This window comes from Spinacia oleracea, chromosome 5 (assembly GCF_020520425.1).
Source record: "Spinacia oleracea cultivar Varoflay chromosome 5, BTI_SOV_V1, whole genome shotgun sequence".
In the NCBI taxonomy this organism is placed as follows: Eukaryota; Viridiplantae; Streptophyta; class Magnoliopsida; order Caryophyllales; family Amaranthaceae; genus Spinacia; species Spinacia oleracea.
In genome coordinates, this window is record NC_079491.1 from 2,117,499 (window position 1) to 2,128,869 (window position 11,371).

An 11,371-nucleotide genomic window follows, 5' to 3' on the forward strand; every position below is an offset into this window, starting at 1 on the left:
ACAACAAAAGGACTTAAGTCATTTGCCTTTGAAGAAGTGTCTTCTGCACATTCGAGTCCTTTGAAACCTGAATGGCCTCCTAACTATCGTACCAAAAACTATCTGAGACACATTTGACGTAGTTGCCACTTTGTTGGTTACTGCAGCTCTTGCTACTTCCTTTTTAATTTAATTTTGTTAAATATATGGCTACATTATTCTCGAAGAAACAATTAAGCCTACCTAAAACATGATCATTAATATCATAGCCAACTAAACATTAGTAAATTTGCGTTAGTTTGGGATGAAGGAATTATAGTAACGTGTGGTTGATATGATTAGAAAAAATAATATACTCCATTCATATCTAATAAATGGTGCACTTGACCGACAAAAAGTTTAAAGATGGTGAGTTAATTTTATTAAAATAAAAATACAAGTGGGTAAGTGAGGGTATTAAGGTATTCAAATAATGTAAAAGGTAATGAGAAATAAAATTAAGGTATTCAAGTCCCTTTTGTTGAATAGCCATTTCAAAGATAAAGCTCGAACATTCAATTATTTATTGGCATTCACGTCTATTGGCGGTAGAAATAATTGGCAACACCGTTAATGACGGTAGAGGCCCCTATGTCTTCCTCATAAGTGGTAGTAATCATCATAAATTGGGTCTTTAAAAGCCAAGGAACTTGCTAAAGTTTGCGTAATTGTACATTTATGACATTGATAATGAAGTTCAAAATCGCATGCATGTCGTAGATGGTTCTGAATCTTCTATGATAAGCCCCATAATCCTATATAAAAGGACTACAAAAATATTTGATAGTGTAAATCCATATGTTGCGATGTTTCGGGATGCTCGAACCATGTTGCTTGACCAATTTAAATATCGAGATTTACGGATTAGGATTATTCGGACTAGAGAAGGTAGAATATGTTCACATTCTTTTAGACTCTCATGAGTCATGAATCTATAACTTAATTTTGAATACTTTTTTAGTTTCTTACTTCTGGTTTTTTTGTGTTGCATAAGCGACATACAATATTTAGAAACGTTTTGATATTGCCAAATAATAAACATTGTAATTAACATAGTCATTTAAGAGTTTCTTTTTTATACTTCGTACTTTTTATAGGTAACCGTACAATAGCACGGGAACATACTAGTATTATATTAATTAAGTTTATGTTTGACTTTAATTCAATATTAACCTTTAGGGTTGAAGAAGAAAGAGTTGAAGGAATTGAAGGAGCAAGTTGAAGAAACATAGAACCTGATACTTTCTTGTTGGGCAGTTAACGTTGATCTTTTATTTTGAGATTGCGTTTTGATCAAACATTATCCTATGATCAAGCACTTTGTTAATTTGTGGGAACAAATTTTCCAAGCCCAAAATACAAATGAGGTGGCTAATACAAAATGGTTATTCAATTTATCACAAATTAGCCTGAACTTATTATAATAATTCATCTTTCATTATAAAACTTACCAAAATACATGTTTGTTGCCAATGAGTCAATAATCATGTCCTTAAAAAAAATGTTCTTTATATTATTATAGTCTCTCAATTATAATTCTTTGATGGCAAAGTTAAGAATGTTGTTGTAGTCCTTGCCTTATGTGCATTTGTGACCACTCTATGTTTCACACTTTTTAGCTTTCCGTTACTTATAACCTGCAAAAATAAATAAATAACGCGTACCATGTCAAAATAATAACTTAATTAATTCATTTAACGGTATTATTTGGGATTAAAAGGGGTACATATGAGGATGGCATTGGGCCAGACCGACCCGACACAACGAAGTCGTGGGTTGGGTTCAGCACGTTCCCCCCCCCCCCTAAAAAGCACAACAAGCTAGTCATAGTCTGCCACAACAAATCGCGTTAAGTTGAGTGAATGTAGGCTTAGGAACTACGACTCAACCGGACACATAGGTTTTGGCCATATTTCTTAACTTTTCGGCTTTTCTTAACCGGACCTGAATGGGCTTCACACAAGCCCAACCCGACTCCACATCCATCTTGTCGTGGATAATACTCCGTATAATGCGAAGTTCAAAGGACACCTTATTATAACTTCCAATGACGTCCAATAAGAGTCAATAAGATAAGTTCAGATAAGATAAGATGAGATAAAATAAGATATGTTAAAGGGTAATAAGATAAGATAAGATTAGTTCAGCACCAATAAAAGAAGATAAGATAGTATAGGTGAAATTTAGGTGAAGAAAACATTGTGTAAGTTAAGGTGGCAGAGGCTTATTGTATACTTTACCATTGTTTACAAACTTTGTTGAAGATCAATATATGTAGGAGTAATTCTAAACCAACATCTCTAAATTATCTTTGATCTTGTAAGGCTCCAAAATATTTTCAGGTTCCCCATGAGTGAGGGCTTTGAAAGTCTCCATAAACTCTGTGTATAGAAATTGCCTATAAAGTGGTGGATCGTCCACATTCACAAGAGCTTTCGCGGGTTGAATGATGCAATCTCTCGAGGGCAAGACGAAAAATGATACAGTAGTCCTAGCCTTATGTGCATTTGTCACCACTCTATGTTCCGCACTTTTTAGCTTTCCGTTACTTATAACCTGCAAAAATAAATAAATAAATAAATAACGCGTACCATGTCAAAATAATAACTTAATTGGTTTACCCGGTATTAGGATTGAAGGGGGTACATATAAGACGGCATTGGGCTGGACCGGCCCGACACAAGAACGATGTCGTTAATTAGCTGGGTCCAAACCGCTTTTTTTTCGAAAAATACGACAAGCTAGTCATGGTCTGACATAACAAAACGTGTTAAGTTGAGTGAATGTAGGTTTATGAACTACGGCTCAGCCCGACACATAGGCTTGGGCCATATTTCTTAACTTTTCTGCCTGTTTTGGCCCAACCTTAATGGGCTTCACATAAGCCCAACCCGACTCCACATCCATCCCTCTTTGGGCATGTAAAAGTCTTCCATGTACATCAATTATTACACAAAAGATATGACAAATGATAAATTCAAGAAAGAATTTTACTTCTTCCAAGGAAATCAACTTAAAAAAATGCGAATTTTTTGGAAGAAGTAAAAATTTCTTTGGATGATATATACCTGCATTTGGTAGCCGATGTTGACCATAAAAGCAGCTGGACAAGGTTGAACAATGAGCCATTCATTATCAACATAAACTTGAAGGCCAGGAATATCATCTTGAAGAAGCAAGGTAATTACATTAGGTCATTAGGATCACAATGTTTTGGTAACCCTAAAGTCAAACTTGGGTCAGGACATGGTGGATAATGGTTCACCGTTAAGAAGAAATCTTCATTGTAACCATTTGCAAAAAATCCAGATTCAAGTTCTAAACCTTCACCTATTAGGTCTAGAATTCTTGACCCGAGATCTCCCACTTGAGTTGAATACTCCTCTACCACCTCTCTGTGTGACAAAAAAAAAAATCAATTTTAATCAGTAAAAATCAGGTGAATAGAATATGACCTTGTCAGTTGTCTTTAAAGATGGTTGTAGGTCGGGCAAAAAAATCTCGTCCCGACACGAGTACGAAAAAAGAACGGCACCGCAAGAGCACAAAGTTGTGGGCCGTGGGCCTGGCCTGGGCCGAGTTTTTTAGGAAAAAGCACGGCACGAATCGACTTGGCACGACAAAACACGTTAAATTTAGTAAATTAGGCTTAGACACGACGACCCGACCCGACATGACAGCATATGGGCTCGGTTCGGGCCTGGGTCATGTTTTAAACTTTTCGGCTCGGCCCGATTCGGCACGAATCACGATGCAGAGTGGGTCTTGCTTGGCCCCGACCCGTTTAGGCCCACAACCCATGGACTCGACCCGAAGCCCGACAACCCATGAGTCCGGGTCTGGCCTGGGTCATGTTTTAAACTTTTCGGCCCGGCCCGACTCGACAAGATGCAAAGTGGGTCAGGCTTGGCCCCAACTCGTTTAGGCCCACAACCCATGGCGGCGACCCGAAGCCCGACCCGTCCCGACCCACGACCATCTTTAGTTGTCTCTTCATCATGCATTTGATATTACAAAAGTACCCTTTTTCGTCAAATTTAAAAGGGCAAATTAGCCCTAATTAAGTAACTAAAGATTAATCGAACAATTAAGTATAGTTTACCTGTATCGAGCAGGGTTTTGGGGCCAATAATGGATGCATTCTTTAAAAGGAGTACAATCATGGATCAAGCAATCCCTCCAATAGTGAATATCTTCAGTTGCATAATTATGACTACTTGTATAAAGTCTACACTTGAAATTACAATCCTCAGAATACAAGTGTGATTTCTCTTCATAAGGCAACTCAAAGAACTCCTTAAACACCTTCATTGCATCCTCCATTACTTTTTTCGCAACTCCATGGTTAATCACCTGTTTCACAAATCACAATTTAATCAATTTTTTTTAAGAAACATTCGTCACATTATTTAGAGACCACAAATTCTTATTTACATGGGGTGTACGATAAATATTGTACACCGAAGTTAAAGTTAACGCAAAATGCTTAAAAGTTACCCTTAATTATATACGTAAAAGTTATCTATTTTTTACTGATAAAATTTTTCATTTTAATAAAAAATATTTCTTCAAAATCACTAATAATGTATAAAATTTATCATTTAGCTCTTTAAAATGTTTATTTATCAACTTTTTTTTTTAATTATATAAAAGTTAGAGAAAACTGGGTAAAAGTTATATTGGTGTACAAATAAATTTATTGTACACCTTGTACATGCAAGACCTTTTGTTTAGAGATCTACTACGTAAGATATTACAAATCGATATAGAAAAGTACTACGTAGTACTACGTTACACATATTATTTTTGTTACATTATTGATATATATATGTTTTCCACATTAATAATATCTCATATCTCTAATACATTATCACTTACTACACTTATATACGTACGTAGTATATGTTATCCTGGTCGATTACGAGGATGGTACGTAGTAATACGTGTAACTTCATATCTTACATATATAGAAAAGTACCGTACTACGTAGTACTACGTTACACGTATTATTTTTGTTACATTATTGATATATATTTTCCCTATCGATAATATCTCATATCTCTAATACATTATCGCTTACGATACCTATATACGTACGTAGTATATGTTACCCTGGTCGATTACGAGGACGGTACGTAGTAATACGTGTAACTCATATCTTACATGTATAGAAAAGTACTACCTTACACGTATTATTTTTGTTACATTATTGATATATATTTTCCCTATCGATAATATCTCATATCTCTAATATACGTACTATCACTTAAGATACCTATATACGTACATAGTATATGTTATCCTGGTCGATTACGAGGAGCTACGTAGTAATACACTAATACGTGTAACTCAATAATTTAACAAAAATAAAATGAAATTCATTTTAAGGATATTAATTTTTAACAATATTAATTATGGGAAATTAAAATTAGGGTAAAGGAAAAAAAATACCTGAAAGAAACCAAACTGTTTAGCAGCTTGCATAATTTGCTCGACAATCTTTGCTCGATCATCACCATTTGTTTTGAAGAGATCAATAACCGGAATTTGGCATGTTGGAAAATAATTATTTCCAGGTCTTTTTTCTGGAGGAATAATATAACTTTTAGGCAATGATTTTCCATTAAACCAGCTTGAAAGTATCGTTTTCTCCATTTAAATTTTCACTAAAAAGAAAATATTGTATATGAATATGGATATGGATATGGATATGGATATGGATATGAATATGGGTTCAAGTTTATATGTAAAGAATCATTTCTTAATTGTAGTATATATATACACGCATGAAATTAAAAGGAGTAACTTCTATTAAAAAAGAGAAGAAAAAAGGAGTAACTTCTAAAAATAATGACTATTCTTTTTACCAATTTAAGAATATTGCATTAATTAGGCTATATACCCTCCTAATTAACATTATTTCACCTATAAAGTATTCTTTTTATAAATTTAGGCTATGTTCTATTAAACTTATTTTTGACTGAACTTGTATTATCTGAACTTATTTTGTCTTAAATAAGTCAAAAAATGTCGAACATAACAGAGCCTTAGTGTGGACCAGTAATTGAAATGGCATTCCATTAATCAGGGTATATCCTCCTAACATTTCACTTATGACTTATCTAACGCAAAAAAAAGGTTAGAAAAATTAAAGATAAGTTCCGATAAGTTCAAAATAATAATTTAATGCTAATATATAAGGGACTACCTATTATACAAGTTGCAACTAATTAATTTTCTATCAGACTGTAAGGTACTTATTTACTCCGTAATTGTTAACCATGCCTAATAGTATGTCATGCCCAGGGCCGGTTCTGGGGGTGTGCGGGGTGAGCGACGGAACAGGGCCCCCAATTTAAATTTTAAATATAGGGTATTTAGCTTCCTAAATGTATACAAATACTAAAATTGGAGTATTGATTAAGGTGATGAGCAAATATGGCAACAACTATGGTTCGAATCCCATAACTAATAAATTCTATTTTGATTTTCCCAAATATGACAGCTTGCTTCGACTACTTTTGTTTTTGGTTTTTTACAGTAAATTATTTTTAAGATTCCCATGTACAATGGAATACAAAAACCACCAATACATTCATGATTCATCCATTCTTCATTATTTCTCATCCAAATATCGAAAAACCTTTCATATTCAAATTGCTTATCAAATCTCGTTTTCAACGACTAAATTTTTAATGTTACCCTGATATGTTGATAATATTATAGAGTTGTTTCTCTCTCTAATTTCATTGTATTTTCAATTTAATTTTGCCAAAATTTTAATTAAATTATGCAAATTTTCATTAGCTTTTATCCATATTTTTCTTAATTTATTGTTGAAATTTTCATTAGTGTTTTTCTTTTTTATGTTTATCATTTCCGCAAATTTTATTAATCTAGTGAAGGTTTTTTGTTTAATAAAAACTGAATATTCATTAAAGTAATAAATACAGGGCCCTATTTTGGAAAATTGCACAGGGCCCATTATCATGTTGGAATCGTAGCCCCGGCACTGGTCATGCCATATGAATGTTAGATGGTACGTAGCTTAATTGTCTTCTTTCAGATCGTCTAACACTTATTTAATTGTCAAACTGCGAATGCCTGATAGTTTTCCATATGAATATACTATGGTAACTAGTCTTTTATCAGACTGTATGGTACTTATTTACTCCGTAATTGTTAACCATGCATGCCTAATAGTATGTCATGCCATATGAATGTTAGATGGTAGCTTGTCTTCTTTGAGATCGTCTAACACTTATTTAATTGTCAAACTGCGAATGCCTGATAGTTTGCCATATGAATATAATATGGTTAACTAGTCTTCTATCAGACCGTCTGACACTTATTTCATTGTCAAGCCATGACTAATACGAAGTAGTATCTATCTAGATATTAGATGGGTGACATGGCAAATAGGAGAAATTTGTGCGAATAGAACGCTAGCAAGACCTAATGCATGCAAGTTTAATTGGTCACGACTTAATTGTTTTTCCAAAACATTTCTGTGATAAACTATATGTCAATTAACAATCTAGGATATAATATACTATTTTGGTTGTACTTTTTTCAATCTAAATGTAGTATATATAATTACCTCATTTTCCCTTTTAATTTACCCATTTTGATCCAATAGCACATTTTTATTAGGATGACGTGAAGTACATTATATATAATTTGCAATTAATGGGTAACATTTTATAAATATATCTCATTATCACTTTTGATAATGACTAATGACAATGCAACTTGGAAGTTGGAAGAATTGTCCTAACTAAATATGGGAATTAATTCATTTTTATGCATTATTGTACCTTAAAATTTGAATCGAATAGATAAGGTTCAGCAATGATAGTGGCATCCACTGTGTCATAGAGAAAAACTGATGTAATTATATTAAGATACTTCAACTAGCCATTTCTAAATATGCAATGAACCAAACTTAAAGGAGGATTAAGAAGACCTGATCAACCAATTGCATGTTGGTTTAAGCTGCGTTCTATTCATCTGATTTTCACTTATTTTTTCTGAACTTATCTTATCTGACTTATCTGAACTTAACTGAACTTATCTGAACTTATTAAAACTTATCAAAACTTATTTTATTTACAAATTGTACTTGGTCAAACCTTATTTTTTCTGAACTTATCTTATCTGAACTTATCTGAACTTATTTTTCCTGAAATAAGTGGAAATAAGGTGAACAGAACATGGCCTTAGTATTGATTTGGGATGAACTTGGTAGGGAGAACCGCATGTTAGATCCCCGCTACTAGGTGTGTTAATCGGTCCAAACCCGGAAAGGACCGGACTGGACCGGACCGGACCGACCCGGACCGGACCGAACCGAAATTTTGATATTCAAGACCCGAAAATCGGACCGATCATGCTTGGACTGAACCCGGACCGGACCGAAAAAATCGGTCCAAAACCCGGACCGGACCGGTTTAGACCGGTTGTAAACCTATTTCTATATATTTTTTATTTTTTCTACAAATTATGGTAAAAAAAGAAAAGATATATATAATAAACCAATTGTTTAAGGTCTTTTTAAGATAAAATAAGATATATCACAATATGGTAATATTTACAACATAGCTAGTAAAGGAGAAAATTAAATTTTTGAATAGTTTATATTATATTTTATTAAGGAAATATCGGTCCGGTTCAAAACCGGGTTTTGGACCGGACCGGACCGAAGATCGAAGTTTGATATATCTCGACCGGAAGACCGGACCAATTGCCTTCGGTCCGGTCTGGGTCGGTCCGGTCCAGTCTGGATCGGTCCGGTCCGGTCTATTTTTTCGGTACGGACCAAATTTTGCACACCCCTACCTGCTACTACAATTGGAAGGGGACTGTAACCTATCCATCAATAATTTGCTCCGAATCCGGATTATCCCTAAAGGTGAATCGGGTGGTAACACCAAACAAAAAAAATGACCTGATCAAATGGCGGGCGGAGTGGAGCTTCGGCCAGGCTACATCAAAAAAATTCATTAATTACATTGGTTGTGCCGCTTAAACATCAGGCCAATTTGCGGTTCCCATAACCCACTATTTTGAGCCAAAAGAACGGGTTTTCCGAGACATTTTTAGATGGGATTAAATTTAGAACTATAAAATTTTAAAATCGGGTCGAACCAAGTATGAAACGCTACAAGAAATTGTACAATTAACGACGGGAAATCCCGTCGCGAAAGGCCAATAATCGTTGATTAACGACGGGATTTCTTGTCGCGAACCCGTCATGAAAGGGGGCCGTCGTTAATAGAAAATCTCGTCGTTAACCCGTCGTAAAAGACATTTGCGACGGTTGTTCCCGTCTTTGTTTGATTGTTAGCCCCATCGCAAAAGGCTTTTACGATGGAATTTTTAACCCGACGTAATTAAGTTGTCGTTAAAAATACAAATTTTTATTGTGAAATATGGCATAAAAAAAATCTGCCCAAAGCCCAAAATTTTTCGGCCCGGGCAGCACATGATCAAGTGTAGGACTTACCAAAAATGTTACTTCTTACTTTTATATCCTCAAATAGGGAAAGAAAAACAACCAAAATATTGCAATATTCAATAATATTATATTCGTTCCTTGATGATGTTTTCATTTTGAATCTTCAAAGGTTACATTGCAAATGAAATACGGCGTATAAGAAATAACATATTTATCAATTTATGCGCAGGGGCAAAGTTAGGATTTTTGAGATTGGAGAGTTTTTATTTATATTTTTTTTTATAGCGTAACATTCGTAGAAAATTAGAAAAAGTTACACTTTTAATTTAAAATGAAAATGTATATGGTCATATAAATCACATGACTTAAGAAATGCGGCTTGCATAGTAAACTCAATAAGAGTTCAGTGGGCTTGGCCCATTCTTATGCACCAAAAAAAATAAAAAAAAATAAGAAGAGTTCAGTGAAAATTTTCATAGTAAAAATACTTTTTCTCAAGGGCGCATAAAGTTGCGTTCCATTCACCTGATTTCCACTTATTTTTCCTGAACTTATCTTATCTGAACTTATTAGAACTTATCAAAACTTATTTTAGTTATAAATTGTACTTGGCCAACCCTTATTTTCCTGAACTTATCTTATCTGAACTTAACTGAACTTATCTGAACTTATTTTTCCTGAAATAAGTGGAAATAAGGTGAACATAACAAAAGGGATGGAAAATTGTGTAGCTCCTATCCTTTAGTAATACTTAAAAGGCAAAAACATGCTTGATATAAGAGGTTCATTCCCGAATCTTGCCATATTACAAATCTTTCAAAAATCCCATTACCACATTACAACTCTTGCAAACAATTAACTTCCGAAATTTTGGTGCAGCTATTTGTATTTATCATTTTCGTTGTATTTAATCTGTTCTATATGAGGGGGAAATTAATTAAGAAAATACTTGAACAGTTGGACACTTGGACGTACTCATCCTATGGAGTAATATTTAAGCATGAGATCTTATTTAATTCATCTCGATTAATATTTTAAAGTATCAAACTTTTCAATATTTACAGTATAAAGATATTAATACTTAAATGTTAAATACGAAACTTTGAATTATGAAAAACGAAATACAGAAACTAGATTAGGACGAGTTAATCTCTGTCCTTAGGATAATATTAGCCCCCGCTATATTGCTGATGGGATTCAAAGCCAATCTACCCCCAGGATTCCTAATCAAGAACGGATTACAGCAAATTAAACCATTCTCCATGAACAAGTATTTTTGAAGAAACTGACATTGTGATAAAATATGAAGGAAAACGTAATTAACATAATCAATGTGAATTAGATTAAATAGGAAACCATATGACAGTTACTAATAACCGCCCTTTGTTATTATCCTATTTAAAATAAATAATTAATTAATATCGAAATATTAATTAACTAGTAACCGCAAAAAGAAATAACTGTGCGCGTGCCGCGTGCTAAGTGCTAAGTCTTGATTAGTAATACATAGCTATATTACCAACCAAATACTAGCACACCAAAGCCCAATGCTCCATTTGGCCCAACAACTTAACCCACCACATATTTAATATACTATGCACATGGGTCTATTTAAAGACATCACAAACTTCATATTTCTTCCGTGTGGGAGAATACTCCCACACTCACAAATAGAAGACTATTATCTAACATTAAATTATGCATTAAATATAAAGAAATTTCCCCAACTTTTTTTTACGACCGCTTCTCCCCTCTCTTCCTCCTTTCTCTCTCTTTTTAGGATTTATAAAAATTAGGGGTTTTTAGGGTGGAAATAACCCATTTTTTCCGAAAATTTGGTTATTTCACTACAAAATTTTGTATCTTTTATGACAACCTAATAACGACGGGTTAACG

General features: G+C 33.9%; 1 pseudogene; it reads right to left on the bottom strand.

Moving 5' to 3' along the window:
- Nucleotides 1–2,171: 2,171 nt before the first annotated feature.
- On the bottom strand, nt 2,172–5,745 carry LOC110782034 (hyoscyamine 6-dioxygenase-like; annotated as a pseudogene).
- Between the last annotated feature and the right edge of the window lie 5,626 nt (nt 5,746–11,371).